This window comes from Cebus imitator, unplaced genomic scaffold, assembly GCF_001604975.1.
Source record: "Cebus imitator isolate Cc_AM_T3 unplaced genomic scaffold, Cebus_imitator-1.0 Scaffold8, whole genome shotgun sequence".
NCBI lineage: Eukaryota > Metazoa > Chordata > Mammalia > Primates > Cebidae > Cebus > Cebus imitator.
The window spans coordinates 2,612,092-2,637,607 of NW_016107323.1; the positions used below are offsets into that span (position 1 = coordinate 2,612,092).

Below are 25,516 nucleotides of genomic sequence, written 5' to 3' on the forward strand. Positions count from 1 at the left end.
GGCTGAATGACTTCCTGAAGACCGCACAGCTAGAAATTTAGAGTTCCTTGCTGCAAATCTAGTGCTTGGTCAGTCTTCCACACCAGGCAGCCTCCTGAGCTCTTATAAATCAAGTCAGGTTGAACTGGGAGAATCTGGGAAGCCGGATTGCAGAGCCCTCTCTGTTAAGTCCCAAAGGAAAATGATATAGTTTGAGAGTATCAGCTGATGGTAGGACACTGTCTTCTTTCTGACGTTATCTTCATGGAACATTTTGATCATATAGAGATAAGAGAGAGTCCCAGAATGACGTCCAAAGGAATTTCAGGACCATAAAGCCTGGAACCATCAGAAAACATTAGCCATCTGGATCACTGAACAAGAGTACTCCTTTGAAATGTGAAGGATTCTTATATGGATGTCCACCCCACCCAGAAGGCCATCATTGTTGCTGGTAGGATGTAATCTACAATTTGTTGCCTTTACCACCATGTTATGCATTGATTCCTACATCAAGAGACACGTGGGGTATGTGTCATTTTCCTCCTCTTTACAAACGAGAAAAATGAGGCTCAGATTAAATTACTTGCCCACATTCATGCAGCTAGTAATGGAGAGATGTGGAATACAAAGCCATATTATTTCTTAATTCAAATGCTGTGTTCTCAGCCACGACGCTATCATGGCTCCAAGTAGACATTTGCTGATTGAATGGAGTTGAATCGCACTACAGGAGCGACTGTGGCTAAGAGCCAAATGTCTAGTACAGACAGAAATGTGCAGGAGTAGAGAGAAGGGTGGATTGCCGGGAGAAAGCGTGGTGCTGTCACACGGGACCGTTGGTGGCCTCGCCATTGGGTCAAGCAAGCAGTTGGTGCTGGGGAGTATGGGGAGGGCACACGGGCCTTCCCAGGCAGCTCGAGAAGGATGAGACCGTATAGGAAAACTGACTTAAGATGAACCCTGCCAAAAAGGGCTACTCCGTCACCAGCCTCGTCTGAGGTCATATTTCAAAGACTGGCTCGGGGCCACTGGCTGGGGTGCAGGGCTGTGAGATCATGGCTGAGCAATCTGACTTTTAAAAAATATAAGGACCAACTTGGGAGTTTTATCGCTGTTCTGCCGCCCAGGCATGAAGTCAGCTGGCCTGCTCTTGACAGGGAGCGTTTCACTTGTAATTAGCTGGGTGGTTTTTTTTTTTTTTTTTTTTTTTTTAAGTTCTGCCTAAACAGTGGTGGGGTGTGAGTGAGCCCGTTCCCTTGGAGCTGCCCCACAGCAGTAGCGGAGGTGAGTCATGGCCATAAAATCTGGAAAGCTCGTGGGGGGATGGAGGGCGGTGGAGAAATATAAATTATTGTGATCGTCTTTCAGGAGTGCTCGGGTTAATTATTGCACTTTCACCAGCTGCGTTGTGCCTTCATCCATGCCGAGCCAGAAGTGATGGTTTTAGTGGGGAAAGGGTCGTTCTCTAATGGGGCAGAGGCCTGCAAAGCCCTGTGTTCTTTTGAGGGAGGCTGGGTGCGTGAAATTCCCAGCACCAGCTGGAACCTGTGCGGATTTGCTCTGAGACACTTGGGTGTGAGCAGCGTCACGTTTTCTTTATTTTTCTTAAGCAAATAAATCTGGCTTGGCTCTCCACCTGCCAGGGCTGGCAGGCAACTCATTCTTAGTTATGTCTTTTTTGGTGGGGCAGCGGGGGGAGTGAGGGGTTCTTTCTTTCCTTTTTGAGGACATAAGGAAGCCCTGGGAATTAGGTAATTCAGCAAGATCTAAAGGCATGTTCCTGGCCTTGGATCCACTATGAAGGAATAATTGCTCATGGCCTGCAAAGTACCATTTCGAAGGGGGCTCCTGATCTTCCTCCATCCCAACCCTGGGCCAAGGGGTTCTTGGAGAGGCTCCCGCAGCTTGTTATCTTGTGTTCCCTCCAGGCCCAAGCCTCAGTATCCACTATCTGGTGCCACAGGTCTCTACCATCAGAGACTTTTAAACCAGCTTCTTCCCCAATCTCAAGGAAAACACATAACATCTCGGTATGGGTCACCTCTTCCTTCTCTTTCCTTTTTTAAATTGCCTGTTGCTTATTTTTCACTTGAGGACAGGGTCTTGCTCTGTTGCCCATGCTGGAGTGCAGTGGTGCAATCTTGGTTCACTGCAGCCTCAACCTCCTGGGCTTAAGCGATCCTCCCACCTCAGCCTCCTGGGTAGCTGGGACTATAGGCATGTGCCACCACAATTGGCCTTTTTTTTTTTTTTTTTTTTTTTTTTAAAGAGATGGGTCTCAGTATGTTGCCCAGGCTTGTCTTAAACTCCTGGCCGCAAGATGGTCCTCCCACCTCAAACTCCCAAAGTGCTGGGATTACTGGTGAGACACTGTGCCTCACCACACCTCCCCTCACAGGTGAGAGCCACCTCCCCTCATCTGAGAGAAAGAGAAAGAAACAAAGAGGAGAAAAGAAAGAAAAAGACCAAACCAAATCAAACACGCAAAAACAGAAGTTATGTTAATTTTCTTCCTTGGCTATTTGTTCAGAAAAGGAGAAAATGACTTTTTAATTCTTTGTATCTCCTCTGGCAAGGAAAAGGTAGAACCACTTCTCCATGTGTTTATCATCACTCCAGCTGGGTGACCTGGAGCAAAAGACTGACATATTTTAAGGATTAAGTGACATGTCTGATGTCAGGCAGTTAGTATAGAGCCTGACCTGGAGTTGGCTATCAGAACACGGTTATTGGTGGAGGACTGGGAGCTCTGTGAAGGTGACTATTTCTTCTCCATCCTTGAGGACAGGAGCTGTAGTTTGCTTATCCCTGTATCCTCAGCAACTGGGCACCCAGTAGGCATCCAAAAATACTTGGTTAACTGGATATTTGTAAAAGGTGGAGATTTCAGAGAGGCTGAGAAGACCAAGCTTCCTTTACCAACCCAGGCCATGTCCATAGTAGACCCATGCATGCACAACGTGTGACACAGTGGTGTCAAGACGTAATCTGATGAGGAGGACTACAGATTTAGTATTACTCACTCTGAATACCAAAATCCTGACTATAAGAGATAGGGTAACTTGAGCATTTTCTGTGTCTTAACAAGAGCGTGTTTCCCCATTGACCAGCCTTTATTAGGGCCATTTCTGGGGCTTTCTCTCCCATCCTACCTGTGGTTTCTGTGAGGTTTATCTGTCTCAGGTCATGGAAAAAATGGGGGTATGCTAGAAGGAGAGTTTGATGGGGCTCAGACAAATCCCAAGTCATAGCAGATGACTTTCTTCTGTAGGATCAATGGACAATTCACAGGTGCGGTACAGGTGTGTATAGCTAAGCTGGCTTCTTTACCCAGTTGGTTTGGAGTGCTCGTTTATATGGTAGGCTATAGCCTGCAGGCAGTGGTGGGAGGCCTTCCAGGTACTGACTGGCAGATTCCTATGGCTTCCCCACTCTCCCTATTTAAGCCAGTTTTGGTCCTTTTCATTCTAGTGCTCCCTGCCAAATTCCCATCTCCTGCAATGTCACACTTCTGGTCTAGTTGTTCCCCTGCCAGACCAGGTGCCCCTGACGCAGGAGTGAGCTTGTCTTTCCTCCCATGCTCTTTCTAGTTTTATGGGTATAGCTTAAACTCTGCACTTTTCTGCCCTAAAGCCTTCCTTTTTGAATCTTAAGAAACTATTTTGGAAATGAAAAAAATCACCCAGTTTCTGCTTTGTCAGTCCCACGTCTTCCCAAGGCCAGCGATGCTCAGACTGACCAGGTGAAGGATATAAGAGTGAAAATGAGAAAAAGAACAGCACCCAGTATATCCTTGCGGTACGGATAGGCCTATATCCTGATACCTGAAGGAATTCTTCCACTGGGAACTTTATGAAAAGGGCTGAAGAATTTGCAAAAAAGAACTTGGCTGACCCACTATTAAAAGAAAGCAATCTGAATTATGATGCATATTGAGTACTGGTGAATGATGGACAGAGGAGTCACTGCACACTCATATTTAGGATACTCTGATTTGATTCACAATCATACCATCAATTATACCGTTACTTAATCCTGTATCTGACATGGGAGGAGATATGACCCGTGTGTGTTGAGGGGAAGGTGGGAGAAGGTCAGAGAAGATCTGTTTAAAGAAACAACAGCTAGGCCGGGTGTGGTGGCTCACACCTGTAATCCCAGCACTTTGGGAGGCAGAGGTGGGTGGATCACCTGAGGTCAAGGGTTCAAGACCAGCCTGATCAACATGGTGAAACCCCACCTCTACTAAAAATACAAAAATTAGCCAGGTGTGGTGGCGTGCACCTGTAATCCCAGCTGCTCAGGAGGCTGAGGTAGGAGAATCACTTGAACCTGGGAGGCGGAGGTTGCAGTGAGCAGAGATCGTGCCATTGCACTCCAGCCTGGGTGACAGAGCAAGACTCTGTCTCAAAAAAAAACCAAAAAACAAACAAACAAACAAAAACAACTACAGTTAAGCAATGACTCAAATGACTTGAGTTAGGGAGGCAGAGGACAGTAGGGAAAAGAGGATTCCACGCAGGCATGCAAAAGCCCAAGACAAGCTTGAACTATCAATGGCTGATGTGGCTACAGTGGTGGGAGCAGGTCAGGAGGGACGGGGGACAAGGAGGAAAGACAGTTAAGTGTCCTGGACTGGGAACACTTCAAATTCTTTTTAGAGCTAATGAGAAGCAATTGGGCAGGGCTGAGGGGGACAGAGATATGGTCTGATTTACAACGTTAAGTTATGAAACTACGAGAAGTTTCCTGAATCACAGAGGCCAGAGGCCAAAAACCATTTGCTCCAGAGACCTCATAAAACTGAAGGCAGAAATTTTTGTCAGCTTGAGGGATGGCTTGAGGTCACCTTATTTTGCTACCTTGCAATGGTGGCTGGGAGAAGGGAGACAGTCTTTGCTGAGAGCCTATTCCATATTAATCATGATAAGTGGAGAAAAATAGCTGATAAAATAATTCTTTCAAAGTCTATGCATATTAATAGAGGCACTGGGGAGAGAGCGGTGCCGACTTTATAGGATGAATATCTGATGGCAGGATTTCGGACAAAGTGGTACTTGGTAAAAAGTAAAGTAATCTTTAGGCTAGGGGCCTTCCTAAATCTCTGAAATAAAAAGGTGAAGGCGACCAAGTGACATTTTATTGATACAGATTGATAATGGAAGAGGAAGTTAACTCTTTCTGTGTACCTAGTATGCACTTGACCTGAGTTACGTGCACTAGTGATATCTCATGGAATCCTCACAAGAAATAGTTGGGTGAAGTTTATTTAATACCTAATGAGAAGTATTTGGTGATAATAGAGAAGTCACAGCTTTTTACAGAAGAAGACTGAAACTTGGGGCAGTTGAGTACGTTGCTCAGGTGACACAGTGCCCATGAGGCAGAGCCTAGACCCCGCTCAGGTTTAGGGGACTTTTCAAGGCCCCCTTCCCACTTCTCAATCTGCTGGTGACTGATTTTGTTTCTCAGAAGCACCCCACCCTCAGGGTTTCAGAACGCCTTCTTTCTGCTCCTGTCTCTACCTTTCTTCTTTGGTGGCTGCTTCCTCCATTCCCAGTGGGAACGAAGTATCCAGGAGACCCATGGGAGCATGGGAGAGATTGGGCTGGAACATCTAGATGGTGGAGACCCTTGGAAACCTTGGGAGAAAGGGATCTCTTGGGCCACCCCCACCAACTCTTTGTACTAAATATTCATGAAATCCCAGAAGCTGACCCAAGGGACCCTGGCCTCTTACCATCACTATTCAGAAGCTCTCTTGTTCACGGCCACATTATGACTTCTGTGAATTTGAGGGCCCCTTCCTTCAAGTAAGCATATGAAAATAATTTAATAGATCATTGGGGGCCCTAAACATTTCATTTTTTTTCTGATGAGAAAAAGAAAATTAAAACATTTAATTCAATTCTATCAGTTCATTTATCTTTCCTTCGGATTTTAAGGAAATGAAAACATTTTGTGGGCCCTTAAAAGTATGGGAGTCCCTAGGTACTGTGCCCACCTGCCTGATGGAGAGGTCATCTCAGTGCTCATGGATTAGGAGAAGACATCAAAAGTCTGGCAGAACCTGCTTGGGGGCTTTACTGTCCTGGTGCCTAGATGCAACTTCCCTTAGTTGAGACTAAGGTGACTGTGAAGAAGCTGTGGCAAAGGCGGAAGCCAGGGTAAGGTCAGCCTGGACTTTACAGAGCCGGTGGAAGCCTTGTCTCTGGTTCTCACACATCCTACTATCTGCATGCATGGTTTCCTCATCTGGACTTCCCTCCCTCAGTTGTTCATTGAACCTTTCCTGAATTATTCTTCAACCTCGGGATATGTGAGCACATCCTCTGGGAGACTTTCGTGGTGCACCTGGAAACTTTGTGCTGTGTTTAGGGTGAACCATGTGAAATTGCCATTTTTGTGGGTCACAAAGGATAACTGCCAGGGGCGTATGAGTCCATGTGCTTTATCTCAACCTGTGTGCTGATCTCTCCACCGGAGCATAAGTTCCGAGTGGGTAGAGACTGTGACTTAAACACGGCTGCATACCCAGCAGCAGGTGAACTCTTTTCTACATGCTTGTTGAATGAATCAACAATTCAACTGGGGGGAAGATCACCCATAGTTTCTAGGTTCTCAAACTTGAAGAGGCATCAGAACTTTCTAGAGGACTTGTCAAAGTGTGTATCACTGGGCCCCCCTAAATTGCTGATACTGGAGGCTGATCATTAGCATTTCTAGCAAGTTCCCAAGTGAGGCTGCTGCTGGCACCATACTTTGAGAACCACTGCTTTACTTCCCTAATAGTTGTCTCCTGGGGATGGGATGGAGGTCAGCTATAATACTGTTTCCCCAAAATTCATGTCCACATGGAACCGATGAATGTGACTTATTTGGAAATAGAGTCTGCAGATGTAACCAGGTGAAGTTGAGGTCATACTGGATTAATGTGGGTCCCAAATCCATTGGGTATTGGGATGGGTATCCTTATAAGAAGGAAATTTGGACACACAGACACATAGAGACACACACGGCAGAACACCATGTAAAGATGCACAGAGATTGTAGGGATGCATTGCCAGCTAAGGAATCCCAAGGATTGCCAGAGACCTCTAGAAGGTAGGAGAGAAGCATGGACCAGATTCTCCTTAGAGCCCCGGAGAGGTCCAATCCTGCTAATATTTTGATTTTGGACTTCTGGCCTCCAGAACTGTGAGGGATAAACTTCTATTGTTTTAAGCCATCTTGGTTTGTGATAATTTGTTACCACACTTACAAGGAACTAGAACTCAAAAACCCAAATTGGCGATGATGATGCAGGGCAGGTGAGCCCCCAGATTGGGGCTTTGCCTGAGGGGGTTCTTTTTACTAAACAGTACTCCTCCCTACAGAGCAGGGCTAACTCATAGGCAATGCACCCAGAGTTGGCAACAAATGGGCTCTTGAGGGACCTGGCGTGGTGGCTCATGCCTGTAATCCAAGCACTTTGGGAGGTCGAGGTAGGCGGATCACTTGAGGTTGGGAGTTTCAAACTAACCTAACTAACATGGTGAAACTCTGTCTTTACTAAAAATACAAAAAATTAGCCAGGTGTGGTGATGGGCACCTGTAATCCTAGCCACTTGGGAGGCCTAGGTAGGAGAATCACTTGAACTCAGGAGGTGGAGGTTGCAGTGAGCCGAGATCATGCAGCTGCACTCCAGCCTGGGCTACAGAGTGAGACTCCATCTCAAAAACAAACAACAAACAAACAAACCAACAACAACAACAACAAAAATGGGCTCTTGGCAACTGTATTTATACTCACTTGAACCCACTTTTAATTATATGCAAGTGAAGGGAGACTATTTAGAGCTTTCTATGAAAGAGTCATTAGCTTCTGGGTCATTGCCATGGCATTTGTAAACTGTGGTGGTGCCTTATGTTAATGAGCAATGAAGGGAGCTAGGGATTGCTCTCATCACCATCTGCTGATTCCTACTGTTTTTTTTTTTTTTCTTTTCACTTTGTCCTATCTGGACCAAATCCTGTTTTGTTCCACAGGGTTATGACCAGAAAATGAATCCTGCCAGTTTCTACCTTAATTTTAATCCTCTTGTTCACTGAGAAGCTCTAGCGAGCACTGGAAATCACCTGAAGGATCAGCATCCCCAGGTGAAGCTGGGCAGGTTGTTCCACTAGGCCAGGGAGGTCCAGTCCACTCCAAACCATGCTGACCAAGGGGCTCCTTCCACCCAGGGGCACCATATGGGACAGCTTTGGTGAGAGCCACTTGAAGTAAAGATTCCCAGGTTCCAATTCCAAGGTTCTATTTTTGCAATTTGGATGTGGAACCAGGACACCTTTATTTTAACAAGCCTCCCAGGTAATTAATCAATGGCCAAAGACTTCACTTAATAAAATATAGATTTCAAGGGGTTAGGTAAAATTGAACAATAGGTAAACCATTACCTTAGACTTCTAACCCAAAGGTTCTTAGCTTTCTCGTGCACAGATATTTTGGCAATTTGTTGAAGCCCATAGAACCTTCTTAGAGTAGAATATAGATCCTAAAAAATACATAGGATTACAATGAAAAAAATTATTATATAAAATACAGCAATAAGAATATTAAAAACTCCAATTTTTGGATAGAGTACTATAAATGGTTCTTATATTAACAATTACGTAACAAGAATTATGTAGTTGGTCTAATTACTATTCTTTCTTTCTCTCTTTATTTCTCTCTCTTTCTTTTCTTTCCTTCCTCCCTCCCTTTTTCCCTCCCTCCCTCTCTCTCTCTTTCTCTCTTTCCCTCCATCTCTCCCTCCGTCCCTCCCTCCCTCCCTCCCTCCTTCCTTCCTTCCTTCTTCCTTTCCTCCCTCCTTCCCTCCCTCCCTCCCTCCTTCCCTCCCTCTCTCCCCCCTTCCTTCCTTCCTTCCTTCCTTCCTTCCTTCCTTCCTTCCTTCCTTCCTCTTGCTTGCTTATTTGCTTGAGAGGGCCTTGCTCTGTAGCCCAGGCTACAGTGTAGTGATGCCATCTAAGCTCACAGCAACCTCTGTTTTCCAGGCTCAAGTGATCCTCCTGCCTCAATCTCCTGAGTAGCTGGGACTATAGGCACATGCCACCATACCTGGTTAATTTGTATATTTTTTGTAGGGATGAGATTTCACCATGTTGCCCAAGCTGGTCTCAAACTCCTGGGCACAAATAAGCTGCTTGCCTTGGCCTCTCACAGTGCTAGGATTACAGGCATCAACCACTGTGCCTGGCTAATAACTACTATAATTTTAAAGTTTCAATGAGTCCAGATGATATTTTGAGATGCTCTGCCAACTATAAAGTGATTTAAAAAAAACTATGATCTCTATTCATGCAACCTTACAGGAACTGCTTACACTATTGTGGTTTGTGGTCCACATTCATAATTGAATACTCTTTGGTTAGAATTAGTAGAAATAAAGATGCAATTATTCCTAAGTTCAAGGGCCCCCTGAACTCTGTCAACAAATACTTTGAAAGTGACGAGCGCCTGGAATCTAGCTCTTCATCCTTTTCCCTTCTAGGTGGTGTCCCTGTCACCTTGCAAGCCTGTAGCAAAGATTCTCCTTGTCTCAGCCTACATCAAATCTTCCCTTAAATACTACATGATGTGGTGGGCCAAACATTGGTTTTGAGCCAGAAGGTCCATGGTTTCAAATACATTCCTCCCAACTTAATTTTAATCTAATTCTTATTGATCACATTTATAAAACCCACTTCGTAGGGCTACAGTGAGAATTAGAGATGGTATATATGATGTGGCATACAGTAGGTCCTTAATAAAGATTAAATGTCATTTATTCCAAGTTGTAAATTACTTCTTTAAATTTTTTTTTTTTTTAGTGTTTTCCCAGTTAAGAGATATTTGTCTTAATGAGGAGTCATAGCATTTCAGACACCTGCTGGAGAAAGAAAGAGGATTGGATGGGAGTAGTAATAATTCCTAAATCACTCCATGTTGGAGCCAAATAGATTCATTCATTCCTCAGTCTTTCAAAGAACTTGCTGAGCACTGCACCTACTGTGTGTGCTGTTGGAGCTGGAGGAGCATTGGGAAGGCCCTGGTGGAGTCTGGGCAGAATTTCAGCAGCTCATCTCCTGAGGCCTAGCCAGCCAGTTATTACATGGTAATGACTGGGCCAGGCAGAAGGCAGGCTTGATGTCTGCAGATCCTCAGCCACTTCCTTGAGCATGGCCTGTGCCCTGTCTAATGTGAGCCCTGGGTGTTAAAAAGATGGGCAGACAGGTGGGCCAACACTCTCCTATGCTATCCTGGCCCTTTCCTGGGGCCTGTCCCTAATAAAGCCTATGTGTGTGAGTACCTCCGACACATGTAATGAGGACCTCTGTTTGCCAAGTTTGCTCAACCTGCCATGCTCTGGGTCTGCTTTGGAGTAGTCTGCAAAGCCACAGACAAGCCCTCCGGCATCCCCTTCTTTCCATGTCTTGGAGGTTAGAGCTGGCATTAGAGGGCTCTGGGACCTTGTACCAAGGGGACTATAGGTTTGGAATTTTATTGCTTTTATCCAGGGTCTGTAGATAATAGTCAGGAAAGCTGCAACTGGTTCTGCTGTGGTGAAGGAGAACAGGGAGCTGAATCCTGGCTCATGCTGTCTAAAACACAAGCTCCCTGAAAATAATTCTAGCTTCATGTCCCACCCCTTTGATAGTGACATAATCCTTGTGAAGTTGCATCAAGATACAAGTAAAGCAAGGGATTTAAAGTCAAGTATCCGGAATTTAATTATGTTCTATTTCTATCAACTGCTAATTGTGTGACCTTGGGCGAGGCACTTGATCTCTCCAGGCCCCAGGTTCTTCACAGAGTATACTACACATGGATAACAGGGCCTCCATTTCAGTGAGACAGTGGGAAAAGAAGCTCAAACCTACCCCCTCTCCTTCCAAAGCCCATGAACATACTCCAAATGTCTGAATCTTCTCCAGTTTCCAAATACAGTCTCTGTGCTGTACCATGCCAACTGAACATGAAGCCCAGTTCCTTTTGAGAGTTCTACTTATAAAGAAGCAAGGATAAGGTTAGTAAAATTGACCTAAGTGCTTTGGTTTATTGCTTTTTATTTTACTTTGGTTTTGACGGGAGAAAGAGAGATGAGAGGTTTACAGGACAGACATTTAATCAGTTCAGAAGGGTAGAAGGTATTAGACCATCTATAAAATATCCTTTCTTCCCTCCACCATGAAGAGTCTCATTGGGTCCTCACCTTACCAAGTCTAAGTCCTTCTCTATCTTTGCATCCTCTTTCTTTATCCTCTGTCTTCTCTTCTCTTCACTGGTCTCAGAAAATTCACCCACTTGCCTCTTGCCCAAGGTAGCGAAGCTCCCCCTTTCTAACACTATCTGTGTCAACATTCTTGCTCTCATGATTCTCAGCTATCCCAAGTACCTCAAAGCATTTTCCTGCAAAAGACTGTTCTCCCTCTAAGTGGATTTTTTGTGCTTAATGTTAATAATAGTAGTAATTCATCAAATAACATGAAAGATGACAGGAGATACTGAAAATGAAAGTATTTTAAAACGCAAGATGTTGTACATATTTATCCATCCATCCATTCATTCATGCAGTGGACATTTGTGAAGACTTTACTAGGTGCTGGAGATTTTGAGGTAAACAAAATGCCTTTAAGGAATTCATGGTCTAATGAGGAGCTGGAAAATAATTGCAGTAAAGTGTAATAAATACTATCACTCTGCTACATCTCATGTAAAACGATGGGACAAAAAAGAGAGTGAGAGGTTCACATTGCTATGAATAGAGTAGGTATTTGACGTATAATCTAAACAAAGCAAGTGCAAAGTGTCCTGAGCATTTTGAAGAAAAAAAGCATTCTGTTTCATTGATCTAGTTCATGGAACTATATTGACAATGATCTGCATCTTTGCTATGTGTCTACAGAGTCAGATCGGTGTCCAAGATCTGCAACTTTCTGCCTGGGGTTTATTTGACCTCTAGAATCTCAGTGTTCTCCTCTGTCAAGTCTGTATAACAAGCCTCTATAAGGTTACAGAGACCAAAAGAGATTCATTCACTCGTTCACTCACTCACTTGACAAATGATGCCAGACACTGACCAGGGCACTGAGGTTTTTACAGGGAATGGACAGTGAATTGTCCTTGTTTTCTCAAAGTGAACATTCTGCTGGGGAGATAACACCTATTGCTGCCCAAATCTTGTTAACCAGCACCTAAAAGCTACGCAGCGGAGTCACTCAGCCTTTCTTCTTAGATTGTCTTCTTTATTCAATTCTTCTACAACTTGTCTCAAAATTCCCTTGCCTTAGAGTCCTTCAGATAGGGGCTACATGAGGGAACTCCTGGGAGCCTGGGGGATGGGGACAGTCTTCAGGCCCATGGGCCAGCAGGCTGAGTTGGGAGTCATAGTTGGTTTGGGTTGCTTTAACAAAATACCATAGACTGCATGGCTTAAAAAAACATTTATTTGTCACAGTTCTGGAGGCTGGGAAGTCCAAGAGCAAGGTGCTGATAAATTCGATGTCTGTTGAGGGTTCACTTCGTGGTTTAAAGATGCTGCCTTCTTGTTACATCCTTATGCAGTATTGAGAGAGAAATCATCTCTCTCATGTCTCTTATGCTCCACTGTCATGACCTAATCACCTCCCAAAGGCCCTATCTTCAAATACCAAGGCATTGGAGGTTGGGGCTTCAATGTATGAATTTTGGGGGAGTATAGAGCAGAGAAAGAGTGGGGAGGGAGTTAAAGATGCTGAAGCCCATGCGTAAATATCTCCTTCTTTGTGCTTCTTTCTGCCAAGGCCACTGGGGAGAAACCCAGCTTTTTAATGATTTCTCCTTTTTGGTTCAAAGTTTACTGTAAGTATGATTTCTTTGTTTCTGATATAATCGTGTCATTGAGTGGCCCAGACATAAATGTCAACAATGCGGCCTTCTGGCTGGAAAGGGGCCCAGGATGCCTGGGCCTGTCATGAAGGAGTGCTGGTGGGGGAGTGGGGGAGCTGTGTAGGGGCCTGGCAGACTCAGCACAGGACACATTCATTAACTATGGGAGGGATAGGATAACAAGCCCTGGGCCTGGCGGAGTTGATGGCTATGTGGTGGGGAGCAGAGTGCGTTTGTATTTCAGGAACTCTCCTCAGCCATTGGACTGGTTTTCCTGGGCTGCTTTGTCAAGCCTGGGTTCTTTAGTTTTTTATTTTATTTTTTTAAGTTCCGGGGCACATGTGCAGGATGTGCGAGTTTGTTACATAGGTTAATGTGTGCTGTGGTGGTTTGCTGCACCTGTCAACCCATCACCTGGGTATTAAGCTACCTGGGCTCTTTCGTTATGACATTTGTTTTTTCCTCGTGGACTTCTATTCTCATGACACATCACGTAAGTGTTGTGAATTCAGGCCTGGGGAAACAGTGTATTGTTTTAGGCATGGGATGTTGGTGGTATATGGAACCTGTGAAAGGAATCAAGTGTGCTGGACTCATAGATGCAAGGCTTGAGGCTTCGTGGTGTGTGTGTGTAATGATGCAGTCAGGTCAGGCATCCAGGGGTGGGACAAGGTTGCTGGACTCTCCACCTGGTCAACGCCCAAGGGCTCCTCTCACGTAGATACGGTGGTTGCTGACGGTGCTGTCTGGGGCTGTGCGGCACAGTGGTCTGCTTCCAAATCAGTGCTCCTTCTTTCCACCCCCTTCTCTCTCAGTCTCCCTAGTTTTGAGTGGTTGCTCCAAGTGCCAGTTTTCCTAAGAGCTTGGGTTGGATCCAAGGAATGTAGTCCTGGGGGCTTCATCAGGAATTCTGCTGTAGAGACAGATGCCAGGAGCTATGTAATTAGAACTTTCTCTGCAAGGCTGCAAGAGGAATTCTGCTCATAATGGCCCTGGGTAGGAATCCTTCTTAGAATTGACTGGGAAAACTGGGGAAGATCTTGCTGCTGTGGCTTAAGAAGGGCATTTACCTTCCCTTCTTCATTGCATATTCCAGCAATGTGCTCATGTTAAAGTTTACCATGTGCCAATGTTACAGTTACAAAGACAAGAGCTTAGAATATGGCTTAGGAACCTGGTTTTCGTCATTCACTCCTTCTTGCCTCTTGGATTCCCCATGGAGAGATCCTGATTCCCCAGGGTTAAGCACTGAATGGAAACAAAATACTGCTCTAGTGACAGCTGGGCAAGCCCCTCACACCTCCTTGCTCTCCATACTGCCTCCCATTCCTGCCACTATTGCAGGGTTTTCTGGCCAGCTGTGCTGGGGTACAAGACAGACCAGGAAGCCTAAGCAGGTTTCCTATTACCTCCTCCCACAAAGCCAAGAGAGATCTGCAAAAGAAGCCCACTTGTTTTTCCATCCAGTCACAGATATGTGAGAGCTGAAACAGAGCTGATGAGATATATTAGACTTGGCCCACTATGTAGGAAGAGCCCTGGGCATAAGTCTTGTCCTTGAGAGTGCATGGGTACCCAGCCCATAGTAAATCATGGCCCAGCGAATGTATTGTCTCCAGTATCACAAGCTGGGAGCTGGCCTTGACTCCTTCTTCTCAATCCCACACCCAGCCATTCACCAAGTCCTACTCATTCTACCTTTAAAATATATATTTCAGATCCATCGCTTCTCTCTATCCCCTCTCTACCATCAAAGCCACTACAACCTCATCTCTAGTACAGCAACTGTATCTTCCTAGGTCTCTCCAGATCCTCTCTGCCCCACCCACCATCTGTTATCCACATTTTTGCCTGGGAAATATCTTGAAAATGTCTATCTGGCTAAGTATTTCCCTTATTGAAGCCCTTTGATGTCATCTTGTTGCCCTTGGATAAAAACGTTTTCAGCGTTTCTCATCTTCCACCCCTCCCCCCTTATATTCTGTGTTTCAGGCATAACGAACTACTTTCCTTTTTTCCAAACGGGTCATGTTCATACTTGCTTTTTCCCATGCTCTATCCTCTGTGTGGGACTTTTAACGCTCTCCCTTCCTGCTTCAGTGAACTCCTACACAACCTTCATGTTCTCAGCTTAGCTGTCACTTTCTCTAGGAAGCCCTCTTTCCTTTTTCTGAGTTGGTGGTCTTCTTACCTGTTTCTGCAGCTGCAGAGATCAGGTATTGCCCTTGTCTGTTCTCTGGCCATGCTCCCTGGCTTTGAGAACAGCAGGGGCCTCCTTGACTTCTGCTGGGCTAAGCACATAGGGTCTTCCTTCCATTCCAGGCCATGTGGATTCACTTCATCTCTTTATGAGTTTGCCTATGGCAAAAGAAAAGGGGGCACTGGACATCATAATGGATGGTGTCCACAATAGCAATGATTTCTTTTAATAGGCAGACATTCCATATATTACTGGTTGTTTTATTGTCTCTCAACAAAATCAAGGGTGAAATGAAATGTCAGCTCTTTAAGTGGTGATTCTATGCTTTTAGGCTATGTCTGGAAACTCCTGTACGGAACACAATTTCACCTCTCTCCTCTTAGGGTGGAAATGCTTGAGAAACCCTGAAAAGATGTTTGTGTTCCACCTCCCCCCCCCCCATGGATCATTAATATTTCAGCCAAGCTTTCAGCAGGAACTATCAGATGATTCACTGTAGAGCCTCTGGGGAGGGTCTAAAATGATGCGTTGTTAATTAGGAGAGAATCTGTATACTCTCGACAGCCAAATGCATCTTTTCCATTCCCAGCATTTCTTGAGCTTCTTCCCTGTGCCAGGCTCTGCTGGGTGCTGGGTTACAGAGGTGACTCAAGACCCAACCCCGCTCTTGAAAGCCTCACCCATACCTAAGATCTATAGGAATGGCATGAAGGAAATGTTAGGAGTTGAGAGATGGCAAAAAGCACAGAGACACACCCAATTACAAGGAGCAAGTGAGAATGGTACCTCACATTTACACAGTCAAACCTTAGAAGTGACAGTGTGCAATGACCCCAGAAAGTGTCTCCCAGGCCATGATAGTGCCAAGGGCCAATGTGGCATTAGGAAGCTTTAGGTTACCTCTCTAGAATCCCAAATTCTCGCTCTGTCTCCCAGGCTGGAATGCAACGGCGTGATCTCAGCTCACTGCAACTTCTGCCTCCTGGGTTCAAGCAATTCTTGTGCCTCAGCCTTCTCAGTAACTGGGACTATAGGCATGTGCCACCACACTCAGCTAACTTTTGTATTTTTACTAGAGACGGTGTTTCCCATGTTGGCCAGAATGGTCTTGAACTCCTGGTATCAAGTGATCTGCCTGCCTCAGCCTCCCAAAGTGCTGGGATTACAGGTGTGAGCCACTGTCCCTGGCCCGCTTCCTTAATGATTTCTAAAGTATTATGTAAACACATTCTCAATCCCCCTAACCCCCTTCATTAGATTATCCCTCCAAGCCCCTTGCTAATAAGCATTCTGTGGCAATCATTTCTTCCGTCTGGTTCCTTGCTAATTCACAAAAACCCAGCAGTTGATCCTTAGTTGGAAACTGAGACACACTGGGGTTGTCAAAGAGATGGGCACAACAGATTCAGACATTTGGGCTTGTGCAGACACACATGCACGTTTCTATGTTCACACAGATACACAGTTCCCTATACCTTGTGATGACTCCATAGCTATATTGTTCTCTGGCTCTGACATGTCAAAATGTCTACAAGGGAGTGAGTAAGCCCCTTCTTTCTGCTAGACACTTGGACGCCTGGCAGACTTTTGCAAAGCTGACCTAACAAGGCTCTGGCCCGAGACAATGGGACAATGAGGATTTCAACATTACTTGTAACAACCTGTCAGTGTATTGTAAGTGACTTCGGTACTCTGCTTCTGAAGGAAGGGTTTGTACGCTAGGAATCAGGAAGATATGTGGCGTGGAGTGATAGATGGAGTGTTTAGGGGTGAGGGGAGGAATAGTTGGGGAGAGGGAGCAGATGCTGATCTTAAGGCCCTTTGCAGTGGTGTTGGGAGCAGTGCCAATTATAATCCCAAGAGGCATTATTGCAAAAGATCACAATTTCTAGAGTCTAAATACCCTATCATCCAAAATCCAGAAAATCACAATCCCAAAAGATTAAAATCCCTAATGTTGAAATCTTGAAAGCCAAATTCTGGAAGAGGGATTAGTGCACAGGATAGTTGTATCATGTAAGTTGCATCAAGTTAGGTGGAATTATTACCTTATTATTGTCTTGACACTATTACCAAGGTTATTATATCTTGTCAGTGGATTGGCCATGGAGTATGGCAATGGTAAAATCTTCAGTTTAAAGATGCGCCAGTTGTCTGCATTAGTATCCCTTCCAGCTGATGAAATTTCAGGAGTTTTAATGAATGAATGCTACACTTACCTGAAGAATCCAGCAGAGTTACTGACTGGTTCAAAAATAATTGTGCATATGGTAGGATAAGAAGCCACTTATGCAACAACGGACAAGGGGCCATTGTTCATAAATCATCCTTTAAAAATGTAAATAAATGTATTTTAAATAATTTTTTAAACATTATTTTTTCCAGAATTGAAATTTCAAGATTTTCGTCTTTTAGGATTGCCATTTTCAATATTTTAGACTTTAGGGATTTTGATCTTTTGGCATTTCAACATTTGGGATCATGGCATTGGCGATTCTTTCAGGATTATGGCCTGTAAAGAAACATTAAGTTTACCCTGCCCTCATGGCTCCTTTGTGGAGGATACCTTTTAGTTTATAATCAGTGGTAGGCGGATAACAGCTGCCTACCTTGTATATTCTGAGTCAGGTGTGTATGCTGTTTGATTACCAGCATTGTTTCTGCCAAATGTGTGGCCTGTAGATAAGTGCATTCCAAATAGGTACCTGGGTGTCCAAAGCAACATAGAAACATGGCACAGAAGATGGAAAAATCTAATGGGGAAATTGTGTTGGGGTATATTAAATCACAGAAGAATTTCAAAAGCAGCAGTGCCATGTGGAAAACGAACATGAACATATTCTCCATGGGGAGCCATGCTCTAAAAGAAAAAAAAAAAGCAACTATTCATTTCCATGCAAGACTTCAAAACAGTTGATGACGGTAAAAGTTGGGCAGCTCTTATGGCCTATCTCCATGCAATTGCCCATAATCTATCCTTTAATACACTTTTTCATGTCAAACCTTCTTTTTTGTTTTGATTTTCTCTTTTTTTCATTTTTAAAGTTTTTCTTCCTCCACTACTTAAAATTATCAGTGTTATCTTTTACAATTTGCTATGTTACATATTTCAACTTTGCTGCATTTCCAATCCCGAGGGTATAAATTGTGTAAAGACTTTTTTAAAGAGTTCTAATTTGTTTTATTTTTTATTTATTTTTTTTTTTACAGATTTGACTCCATGAAAGTACATTATCGCAATGTTGGCTTTGTGTGTAAGCATTGTATGTGTATGTAAAAATGTGGAGACTTCCTCAATAAAGAGATGTCCTTTTTGTACATTTGCACTTGTGACAGGTAAAATTTCTCTAGAACTCAGCTCTTTGGGTGACTTGCGTATGCTGTGGTGGTGACCCATTGAGGTTCTTTTGTCTGTCTTGTCAAATGACTTAGCTTGGCCATCATGATATTTCAGGTGACTGCAATTATGAAGCTGAGTGCACATAATTACCAACCATAGTGATATGTGTTTATACAATTCACTTTTTGATGATTTCCATATAAATCTAGCTTGTCTGCTTGTGACTCTGATACTCAAGGGACTGTCCTAAGCACACTTGAATGTTTATGCTCCAAAAATATGTATTTTATTATTGCCTATTTTATTGCATAGTTTATAAAGTATTCTGCCATGTTTTTATATGTTTCTCAAATAAGTCATCTTTTAAAAATGTAAATAAATGTATTTTAAATAATTTTTTAAACATTATTTTTTTCCAGAATTGAATTTTCAAGATTTTCATCTTTTAGGATTGCCATTTTCAATATTTTAGACTTTAGGGATTTTGATCTTTTGGCATTTCAACATTTGGGATCATGGCATTGGGGATTCTTTCAGGATTATGGATTATTGAGAAACATTAAGTTTACCCTGCCCCCACGGCTCCTTTGTGGAGGATACCTTTTAGTTTATAATCAGTGGTAGGCGGACAACAGCTGCCTACCTTGTATATTCCTGAGTCAGGTGTATATGCAAAACACCTGTGTATTGATACGAATCACTTGTCAAAGATCAAACAAATATGTGGATGAATCTCTGCTTGGGGGCTAAGTCCTGGAGAGCTGTCAGCCCTGCAGGCTCTCAGGCTGTTGGTCCTCAGGATAGATCCGTTCTGTTGTGCTATCTGGATGTCTGCCTCTCAGCCCACCTGGGTGGGGGTCTCCCGACCAAGCAGGTTCTTGGTAATGGCCCAAACCTGCTGGAACGTTCCTGATGAAACCAACGGAGGTGAAAATCCTGAGTTTTCATTGTTCATAATGAATTTGCCTCAGAAGCATGATGATGATTACACTAACAATAATAGCTATCGCTTTTTACAACTGGGATTTTGAGGAGACACAAATAAATACTGCCTCTTTCCCTTCTGATTCTGAACCAAGACAAAGGAATGAGGAAAATGGAGTCCAATCCTCATCTATATGACTGGAGCAAGGACTTGAAATGAGAACCCACAAGGGCTTATTGACTTCCCACCCTGAGACTGGATCTTGGAGCAACCAACCTGCGGGCAAATTGGAATCTACAAAGCCACACGCTTCTCCAGGTAGGGAAGGATGGAGGAAGAGAGGCCAAGTCTCCCTCCTTGAGATCTTTGATGGGTCAGCACCCCCCATTAAAGAAACTTAGAGGCCTGGCTCTTGTTTACCAGCCAGGTAGCTCACTCTGTCTCCCCAGGGAGTGCTAAGAGATCAGACAAGAGGCCTGGTGTGTTCAGGGGAAAGTTCCCTCATAGCAATAACTATTTAGAGTGGGGCAAACTTGTCCCTCGAATGGTCCCCGTGTTTTCGTCATAGTCAACCCATAATCAGTGTGGATGTGGCCATGCCTTCAGGGGGAGATCAGTTCTTTGTAAGGACAGCTCTGTCCCTGCTTCAACAGGCTGCACTTTCCATTGAAACCTCTGTTCCTTCAGGTCTTCTCCTTAGCCTGCTGGCAGACAGGGGAGACTGTGCCCTTGGAGGGCTCTGAATTGAAGCAAGTCACATGTTAATAAAATCATCTCCAAGGACACCCCGTCCAAGACACAGAGTTATTCCATTTCCTACCTCCTGTCCCAAATGATGTCTAGCTATGTTGCCTAATACAGCACCAAAGCAATTCTGGTCCAGCTGAGGAATAGGTGTGAGGAACGGTGTCTGCCAGGACAGGCACTGCAGGAGAACCTTGAAGGTCGGGGAAAGCTGGGGCTGGGAGGGGCTTCTGAAGGGGCCCCCTATGCTTCCAGAGGGGAGCTGCTCTTTCAGATTTGGGGCCTGCAAACTCCATTTAGGAGAAGAAGGAGGTTATGACTGAGGGCAAACCTCTCTCTCTCTCCCTCTGCCTTCTTCCTAGCCTTACCCGCTACTCCTCTCTCTCTTCCTCACCCTTCCTGAATTAATGACCCCACCAAGACCTTTTCCAGAGAAAAACAACCAAGCCAGAAATCACCCAGCCTCTCTGACAGCCTGGCCCATCCCTACACACTCATATCTCATGGGCAGTCTCTCCCACGTGTCTCTGGGCCATGGAGAGACTTCCTGTTCATCCACTGTCAGATATGAGTTGTTAGCACTTCTTGGCAAAGGATCTTGACAATTGCCTTGGGAAGGAAAACAGCACCACGGGTTAGTGGAAAGAATGCGGCTTTTGGAGCCAGGCGGACCCAGGCTCAATTCCCAGTTCTGCCACTTAATACCTGTGTGACCCTGGGCAAGTCACTTAACCTCTTTGAGTTTCAGTTTCCTTGTCTGTAAAATAAACACAAAGATGATAATAGAGAGCTTGTGAAACTGCTTTGAAAGCCATTCAATGTGTGAAGTGTGCTTGTGAGACCCATGGGAGGTAGGTTTTGATAGTTTGGAAGATTCCATCACAGCCTAATTGCAGTTTTATCGGCCTCTTCCTTTTGATAAATAATAGGACTTATCCAAAGACTCTGAAATTATGAAATTCCCACAGAGTGTCTGCTCTGCACAAGGAAACTCCTAAACAGTCTTCACTGGGCTTTCTAATGAATTTGTCTTTCTTTTGCTGTGAGTCCATGCCCACATCCTTCTTAGTGGTAGCTGCTCACTAAAAACATTTTGAAAACGCCCCCTCACAGTACTCTTTCAGGCATGCTTTTACTAGACTGGCTCTGGTTTATCATGAATTGTATGTATCTTGAGGTTGTCTGTATGTGGTGATAGAATTGACAGTGTAAACAACAGGACATAGGTCCACAGGACACAGGAGGCTAGCTGGCCCATTGTCCTTGTGATCCTTGGTATGGGTCTACCCCATAGGTGACTCAAAGCACCTTTGCGACTCAAAGTCTTACAGGCCAGGCATGGTGGCTCTCATCTGTAATCCCAGCATTTTGGGAGATCAAGGCGGGTGGATCACTTGAGGTTGAGAGTTCGAGACCAGCCTGCCCCCAACCTGGCTAAACCCCGTCTCTACTAAAAATACAAAAATTAGCTGGGTGTGGTAGGGACACCTGTATTACCAGCTACTCGAAAGGCTGAGCAAAAGCATCGCTTGAGCCCAGGAGGCAGGGGTTGCAGTGAGCTGAGACTATGATGCTACATTCCAGCCTGGGTGACAGAGCAAGACCCCATCTCGAAAACCAAAGCAAAACAAAAAAACAAAGTCTTCCAGACTTTGGAGGTTGGAGGGAGCTCAAGTCAGACCAGTTTACCCAAAAATCCTGCTCTGAGGCCAGGTGAGTTAGAGAGAACATCTCAGTAGGTCATGTGAATGTTTCCCTGAGGGTACCACTTAGGCTTATTGCATGCAAGGAAAAGATTTTAACAAGAAAATGCATGTGCTGAAAAGATATTGAGTAGCTTCCAAAGTTGATGGAAGACCAGAGAACCAGCCCTGGAAATGCATGTATCCCAGGAAGTTAGGCCACAGCTGAAGATCCCCTTTGCCGAGGAGGTGCTTGTTAGCAGTTAGCCGCTACGTCACCACTGCTGCCACCACTGCTGCCACCACTGCTGCCACCACTGCTGCCACCACTGGACCCTCAAGCTTCTAGCACTGAAGTTACTGTCATTTGAGTTAAAGTCTCAATGTCCTCTGTGTCATTGGATTGCTTGCTCAGTAGTCACAGACTTGAGTTGGAACACCCTGTTGATACTCTCAGATTGTGTGCTCACGTTCAGGAACCAGGGAGCCGGGAGAGTCCTCTTTGGCTTTCATAGTCAGATGACCTAATAGGGAGTTCCTCCAAAAGCAGGAAGGTGTTCAAAAGATTAATGTTAAATATACTAGAAAATTAGTAGCTTTAGTGTATTGTATTTTATTCCTTTAGATATTTTATTTTTATTTATTTATATATTTTTTGAGATGGAGTCTCACTCTGTCACCAGGCTGGAGTGCAGTGGCACGATCTCAGCTCACTGCAACCTCTGCTTCCTGGGCTCAAGCAATTCTCCTGCCTCAGCCTCCTGAGTAGCTGGGATTACAGGCATGCACCACTACGCCTAGCTAATTTTTGTATTTGTAGTACAGACAGTGTTTCATCATGTTGGCCAGGATGGTCTTGATCTCTTGACCTTGTGATCTGGCCATCTTGGTCTCCCAAATTGCTGGGATTATAGGTGTGAGCCATCCTTTAGTTATTTTTAAGATTTTTTAGTTTTAGTTTTTTTAAAAATTTTTTTTGGGACAAGGTCTTGCTTTGTCACCCAGGCTGAAGTGCAGTGGCACAATCTTGGCTCACCCCAACCTCCGCCTTTTGGACTGAAGGGATCCTCCCATCTAAGCTTCCCAGTAGCTGGTACTACAGGCACACACCACTACACCTGACTAATTTTTGTATCCTTTTTGGTAGAGAGGGGATTTCACATGTTTCCTAGGCTCATCTCAAACTCCTGGGCTCAAGCAATCCTCACCTCGGCCTCCCAAAGTGCTAGGATTATAGGGATGAGGCACCAGACTTGGCCAATTGATTGTCTTTTAAATACCACTTTTAGTCCTAGAGACAAAAGATATAATTGAAATGTTCTGTTCACCCCTAACACTTGGGTATAGCAGAAAAAATACTGACTTGGTCTCAATTTCTCTGTCAATTTCTTCTGTGAAGTAGGAATTAAGATAACGATTCTGCACAGCTCACTCCAGGTTGTTGTGAATATCAGATGATATAGAAACATTGCAAACTGTTAAATGCTGTGTCAAAGGAGCTGATGGCATGACAGTATGGCTATTTTCCCCGCCATCTGATAAACCATTGGCAAACAATAGCACTTACATTACAAGCATTTCATTTTCTGGAATTTGGTGATGTTTGCAGGGGCATGGAAAATCGCATTCTGCAATTAAAGTATGCAATGCAATGCTGAGCAATTCACCTGAGGTTACACAGCTGGGAGGTTCAGAGCAAGGATTTACACCCAGGTCTGTCTCACTTTGAATTTTATCTTCTTTATAGGAAGCCTGGTTCCAATTCTCAAAATTGCGTGAATTGACTAGAAGCTCCGGAAGAGGATTCTCCCCAGGAAAGAGGTAGAAGGAATCAAAGTAGGTGGAGAAACAAAAACCCATTCCTTGAATTCTTAGAATGACAGTTATTTCAGAAGAGCACATTGAGACATCAAGGCTGGAAAACTCAAATGAAAACCCCAGCCAGCCTTCCCAACAAGCCCATGAGGTATTGCACTGAATATTTTTCATTTTGCAGATGAGGAAACAGGGTGAAAGAAGTTAAATAATTTACCCAGAAACATCCAGCTAATATCTTTAAGGCCTGAGATTCAACCCAGGTATATCACCTTGGATTCTTAGTTACAAACCACAGAACCCAATATTGGTTAGTAGAAACAAATAAGTGATTTTTATAAAAGATTGAGTGACCCTGGTGAACCAAACATGAAATGCTCTCCAAGTCACAGGCTGAATCACTGAATTAGTTCAGCAACTTATACTCCTAATGTAACCACTGGGTCACTCATGCTAAAACATCTCCTATGCCTGCCTCTGAGAAATAGATGTAGCTGTTACCACTCTTGTTTAAACAAATTTTTGAGCATATGGCTTCCTCAGAGGGAATAAATTAGTCCATCGAAATGGACTGTTTCCTTAGAGTGGGAAAGTGTTCCGAAATGCTGGGGTGTAAAGACTTTGTTTATTGTTAGCTGAATTCCTAATGCCTATGAAGTGCTTAGCATGTACTAGATGTGTAATAAGAGCATATCAACTTATTGATCAAATAATTCTATCCGATTTTAAAGCTCATGTCCCTAGACACTATACCTCTTCACTATACATCTTCATAGATGGTCCATGATGAGATCTAACACAGAATATGTGATTGCACACCAATGAAATTATATAAAGTCTCTATCCTATATAAAACTATCGTCATTCGTTCACCGAAATGCGCTGTTGTGATTTACGACTATGAGCTCTGAGAGACAAGGACATATCTATCTTTTACCATTATATCATTCATTTTTAATACAAGGCTAAAAATAATTATTAAATAAATGAGTAGAGTGATAAATGAATGAGTTTAAGAGGCAAGGTAGTCAAGATTTGGGAATGCATGCTAAGGTGGTGCCAAGGATGGCATCTCAGTGTTTAGCTTGAACACCTGGTGGGAGGGGGGCTGACATTTACTGAGCACGGGAAGACAAACAGGCTCTCGGGGGGAGATCATGAGTTAGTTTTGGACTTGCTGAACTTTTATGTCTGGGAGACATAAAAGTGCGGTGTTGAGTGGCTTGCTGGATAGATGGGTCTGGAACTGAGGAGCAATGTCTGGAATGGAGGTATAAATTTGCGAGTTGTCAGTGTTGAGCTAGTAACTAAGTTGCAGTCATAGACATGTAAACATATGATATATACAATACATGAAACTACATATGAATCTAAAAATATTTAAATATAAAATTAAATACATGCATAAACCATGTAAATAGTAGAATTAAGTTATTCATAATATTCAGGAACGAAGAATACATAACATTAGACTGAAAAGTTGATTACTGATTTACGTGGAATGGACACCCAAATGGTAGAGATTATACACTGGAGGTGGGGATCGTTTAATCTCCCAGCAGTCTGCCTTCAAGGACAACATAAACACAGAATCAGTAGTGTGTCTGTGTATCAGAGCTCCTCCTGCTGTGTTACTGGACAGGGAATGTTAGGTATTTCAGACGATGTTCGCTGTGTCTTAGGCATTTCTTTTGTCTGGGAACATTCTGGGGAAGGAGCACAAAGACAGGGAAATGGGAATGTGAAGCTGAGACACGGAAGGAGGCAGGCAGGAGGTGCACAGGGAAGCCTGCAGAAAAGCTCTGTGGGGACTGAGTCTCATTGCCATCCAAGGAGCCGGAGCCTGTGACCAGAGAGAATCCTTTCTTCTGTCTGTGAAAGGGGAAAGGTGATCAAGAGGTTAACACTGACTCTTCCCAAGCCTCATAGCCTGGGAATGGGC

At 44.1% G+C, this 25,516-nt stretch overlaps 1 long non-coding RNA gene across 2 annotated transcripts; it reads left to right on the plus strand.

Annotated features, from left to right (window-relative positions):
* The first annotated feature begins 1,109 nt into the window (after positions 1-1,109).
* Positions 1,110-19,934, plus strand: LOC108312673. Of its 2 annotated transcripts, none has more exons than XR_001828741.2 (3): positions 1,110-1,266; positions 18,279-18,404; positions 19,488-19,934. It is a non-coding gene; the product is annotated as an uncharacterized LOC108312673 (long non-coding RNA). The 2 variants fall into 2 exon arrangements; XR_005202668.1 differs by having other exon boundaries at positions 18,279-18,322.
* Positions 19,935-25,516: the final 5,582 nt, after the last annotated feature.